The following is a 5521-nucleotide window of genomic DNA, read 5'->3' on the forward strand; positions in this document are numbered from 1 at the left end:
TCCTGGCAGCAGGCGGCGCCGTCCGGCGCCATCTTGGTTGTGGGCGAGCGGCGGCGGGGGTGGGGGGGGGATGCGGGTGCCCGATGGGGTTTGGGCCAACGCGGGGGAGAGGCGATGGCGGTGTAGGGGAGAGCTGAGCGAGGTGATGGGGATGAGGATGAGGATGACGGCGTCATGGCGTTGTTACACGCCTCGGTGGAGCTGCGTGAGGTGTCGCGGCCTGCCCTCAGGGGTAGCCCTATGGTGTGAGGCCTGGGTCCCCACAGCTCTGGGTTGGCCCTGGGTGAGCTCGCCTTAGTTGTGCATACCTGCCTGTGTCTGGTCAGAGTGGCCTCCGGGAGTGGGTACGGCAGGTGCCGTAGTCATCTGAATAACCTAAATAGTCTCAACAGGTGTGTTAAGCCAGCAAATTCAAACCCAGGTATTGTCGTGTGCAGTTGACAGGATTTTGTAGTCCAGTTCAGTATTTCTTTGGTACAAGCAATTATGATTCTGTGAAAAAGAGTATTTCTGAATATGTACAAGCTCATTGCCCTAGTCCCTTTCTCCTTGCATCAATTATATGCAGAAATCGTCCCCAAATTGCCCTCGAAACAGAAGGATTTGAGCTCGGATCCCAACGCTCTTGCACTAAATCCACCCTGCAAGATGATACACAAAGGAAGAGAGGATGTCTCTGGTATTTAAAGGCCAGCAGTACCAGTACTGGGTGAGGCAAGAAGAATTGAGGACAAAATCTCTGGTAGCTGAAAGAATCAAGAAGTTCCAGCAGCTGGCAGGAAAAAAAACAAGAGAAATGCTCCGCTGAGCAGTTGAAATGCTCTGCTGAATAGTTGTAAACCAAGCTGTCCAGTGCGTGTTATGTTAGACTCTCTTGTTTTCAGGTTTTCGCCTGAAAGCCACATGCCTAGCCCAGGCATGCTGGCCTAACTCATTCTGGATGCATCGGCCTGCGTGGTGCTCATGTGAAGGTGTTTCTGGGGAGACGGAGCAATGAATAACACCAGGAGCTGGGGAGGAGTGTGTGGGTGCTGAGGGCCCAAGGAGGCTCCTCTGTATTGCTGCTCATCCACGATGGAAGCAGGGAAACGCCTTGTGCCCCATCTTGGCATGGGTGCAAATCCATGGGCAGGCATCGGGACACCACATTTTTCATATTTTCCCTCCCTCTGGCTGCTAATTGCCAGTGTGACCCAGGCTAATCACAGAGCATCACCAAGACCCCCTCCTCGCCACCTAACTGGAGTAATGTTGGCTTGCTTGCTCCTGTGACCTGAAGTCTGCAAATCCAGAGATAACCTTCCTGCTCACAAATCTCACGCCCACCCCACGGGACTGTTCTGGCCCCTTCCCAGTCTGGATTTTAAATCTGAAGTGGAATGAAATCCTTCTGGCTCCTGTTCCACATCAAATCAGGGTTCTGATCATGGAACAAACTACTACACCAGGAAATGTCATTTGTTAAAGACAGTGATATGGGGACAAGTAGTATTTCATGGACATGTACCATCTAGTCACTTTAAAACACAAATACATTTTATCTTATCTTTCATCTAAGGGAAAACAAAGGGGTTGTACTCTTAAACCTGTGCTAATGAGCATCTGCTGGCCGTTGTGATAGCACATCTGTCCTCTGGACTGCAGTTAATGGTGACAACAACAGACAAATAATCCTCCCTGTTGTATGAACAGGTTTCAGTGTATTGTGGTTTTATTCTTTGCAGTTCCTTGTCCCTCCTGATTTGCACTATTATACCCAGTATCATATCTTTCTATGAAGACCTACTTCAGCTAATCCCTGTCTTCCTGTTAGTATTCCTGTGCTAAGATCCCTTCTCTTTCTGACGCCTCTTAAAATGATTAATTTTGACATGACGGATGCACAAGTAATTCCTCCTTTGGCCTTTCACATTGATTTTCTGTGTTTTCATTAAGGTTAATGCTCCTCAGATGAAATCAGCTCTATTATCATTCTATTAGTTTGATTTTGGCCTAGTAGCGTTTCCATCAGATTTAGATCATTGCAGAATCCATAACTATCACAAAGCTCCCGTAATAAAATTGGATTCAGGGAAAAAAGCCCATAAATCCTACTGTCGCAAGGAACCAATTAAAAGCCAATAAGAGATTGCATCTGCTGGGAGTACTTGTAATTGATGAAGAAGGTTGCAACCAAGCTGATGAATACCTCCTCACAACAGATTTCAGTTAGCTTTTGTGTTACCTCAAATTATGGATGAAGCTGTGTGAGAGAACATGAGCTGTAGCTAACAGAAAACAAGAATCCAGAGTCTATAAGAGATAATTAGAACAACAGTGACAACCAGCAAATTAAAAGCAACTCCTCACTTTAATTACAGGGGCAAAAAAGGGATTGTTTCTCCTGGTATTAGTAGGTGAGGTCTCACTGATAGCATGACATGAAACATACACTGAAGGAAGATTTTCTTTGGCCCAAGAAACATCAGGTATTTTTCTTGTGTACATTTTAAGAATATTCATCTGCTGAGAGTGAAACATAAATCTTACCCTATTGAGGCCTTTGTTTTGAATTAATCAGCTCTAGAATAGTTTCTATTTCAGGTTTGAAGCAGAATATTGAGTAAAATACTAAGTCACCAAGCTTTTTATTTCTAAATCCACTATTGATCTGTTCAGTGTGTTTTCTCCTCAGTGATTTGGATCTTCATCCACAGGACAATTTGGAGAAGCACTTATTTATGGAAGTAGGTTGACAGGAGAATTTGTCACATACAAGTACAAAATATCTGCTATAACTCTGCCCATTCAGTTGTGGTATCCAAGATCCCTAAGGCTTTCTCCTGCAGAATTGTTCCATTCTCCTTAGCTCAAGATCACAAGATGACATAAGTTATATATATAAATTTCGCTGCACAAGCATCTCTCTCACAGGTTGTACCATCCTTTTAATGTTCAGAACTTAAGAGTACAGAAGCACGTTGATCAGCCACATGTGACCTGATCTTTACCTTCATTTGGAAGAAAAGCATTCCTGCCCCCATACCTGAAAAGCTGTGCTGCTCTCCATCAGCCCTTGCTGATGGACAGCACAAGCTCTTGGACTCTGTATTATGGCTTGACTTCTTTTCCTTGAGAGTAGTCTGCATGACCTTGTCTGAAGCTGGGGGCCCAGTGGAGTTTTCCATATACCTTATTATGCTAGAACAGCCATCCCCAAACCAGAACCCCTCTTCCAGGTGCATGAGTATGCCCTTTCTCCTCACCAGTCAAAGCACTGAGCTGCGATCTTCTCATAGACCCCATGAGTGCAGTGGAGAGAGGACTAACAATGACAAAAATGGATGATGCTTTTAGCTAATCTCTCTTAAAATTGGAATCCCGTGTTTCTGGAAGTGAAACACCTCCATGAAATAAGTTGGCAATAAAGGCCATGGACCAGTTGCTGTTGTCAGAGAGCATAATCCCTCATTTCTTATGGACAGGTGACACAGCTCTTAAGCCACGTCAGGGAGGATGACCACATGGCTCCGTCACATATGCAACACTCCAGTGAGGGTGTCGGATGTTTGAACACTGAGTCCTACCTCCCTGGTGTAGTGCCTGTGGGGAAGGGCCTGTCCTTTTGTAGCTCAGCAGTGACAATTGCTTTCTCCATTTCTGGTGTATGTGGAAACTGAGAAACCCCAGATTTTAGGACTAAACCCATTGCTAATTGTAGTCATATCATAACGTGTCCTGACATTTAAGACCTTTCAATATATATTCTGACTGAATTATATTACGTGATTATCTGCGTAACAGGTATGGAAGTAGCTGTACTTTTCAAATGAAGAAAAAATGGCATTGATGGAGACCTGTTAAGTCCTGAACTCACCTCACTCTGTCCCACCTCCTTTGTCCCTCCCCGGATTTACTAAATCTAATGCTATTTCCCATAACTCCCGCAATGGGGCACAGTAAATACTGTCGTCATAGCTGTCAGTCTTCTGTTCAGAGATTCCCACTTTGGACTACTTGAGGCTTGGCTGGTGAATAAATGTTACAATGGTCTTTTACCCTGATTTAGTATGATCTGAGTAGAACGCATGCCCTTTCTATTAAATAAACTTTTAAACTGTTTTATTAGACTAATGCTGAAAAGCTAGCATTTTGATCAGACTGCACAGTAGTAGCAGTTTATGACGACTGTAGCACTATCCTAATGAAGCTGGACACATAAAGGAAGTCAATCACTTTCACTCACACCAGTTCTGTGGGAAGCTTATGGTCCACACAGTCCTTCAGGGGGATTTTAGGTGACTGTCTCCACAAAAGACATTTCCCTCATCTTTTCCCTTCTGCTCATTTCTTTCTGCATTAGGAATATGCAATTGCCTAAAATCCAGAGACACAAATTCCTGCTTGCTTGCCTTTATTCTGAATAACTTTTTAACTGATGAGTCCCTCAGATAAGCACACCCAACGGTTAGAGTAGGGTTTGGGGATCAGAGCACCCTGCCTTTTGTTAAAGCCATTACAACTGTACAAGCAAAAACTACAATTGCATTTTGTTATAGTTTTGCCCTTTACATAAACCTACTCCGCTATTAGGTGCTTTAGTTATAAATGCAGTTTCTCTTGCATTTTATCTTCTAGAGATCCAAGCATTCCTACAGATCACACTGCCTATATATGAAGGAGGACTCAGGCTTCCTAACTCTGGCAACCCAACACCCCTGAGACCAGCACACTGTAATGTCAAATCAGGAAACGTTCAGGCTTATTATAATGTCAACTTTGAAGTGGAAGGGTGAGCCAAGAAGTAATAAAGTGGTATTAAAAATAAAATGTTGAACTTTTATATTCAGGTTGTGTGATCATCCCACCCTGCTCCTTCTGAACACCCAGCTCACAATTCTGGCAATCAGAATGAAGTGGACTGGGCACAAACGAACCTTGCTGGTGCCTCTCGGTAAGCCTAACAGACCTACCCCAGGACAAGATGGCACAGATTTAAGTACTGGATTGTAACGAGTCCTGGCATATTTGCTTCCAGAAATTCAGTTTTGAACAGTGGAGGAAAAAAATAAAAATCTTTCCCTACACCACAGTTGGCAGATCAGTCCAAAACCACTCGGAGGCTTCCTTTCAACTGGGCAGTGCCAAAATGACCAACACTTCTGTTTTTTCAGGAGGAAGATGATGCCATAATGAGGCACCATTGTGGCTGAAGGTTTTCATGCATCTCTTACTTCCCTTCCCTGCCAGTTTCCAACAGTGCAAATGTTAGCTGTTTGCAAAAGACGTGAAACTCCTCATTTGCATGGATCCCAGCAACTTGCTCGAGTCTTCCTGCCGTTCATGCTGGTTCATGTGTTGTTAAGAGTTGTGTCTTTTCCTCCCTCATGCAATGGCAAGTTAAGAACTGTTTTTTTGTTGAGATAAAAACACCAGGGAGGACAAGAACAGAACTAATACACTACACGTCTTTCTACATGAGCTTTTCAGCCATAGGTATTTGCAGTCCTGTTTCAGCCTCCAGAGTATTCACAGGCATAGA

The sequence above is a fragment of the Harpia harpyja genome, chromosome 6 (genome assembly GCF_026419915.1).
Source record: "Harpia harpyja isolate bHarHar1 chromosome 6, bHarHar1 primary haplotype, whole genome shotgun sequence".
Lineage (NCBI taxonomy): Eukaryota > Metazoa > Chordata > Aves > Accipitriformes > Accipitridae > Harpia > Harpia harpyja.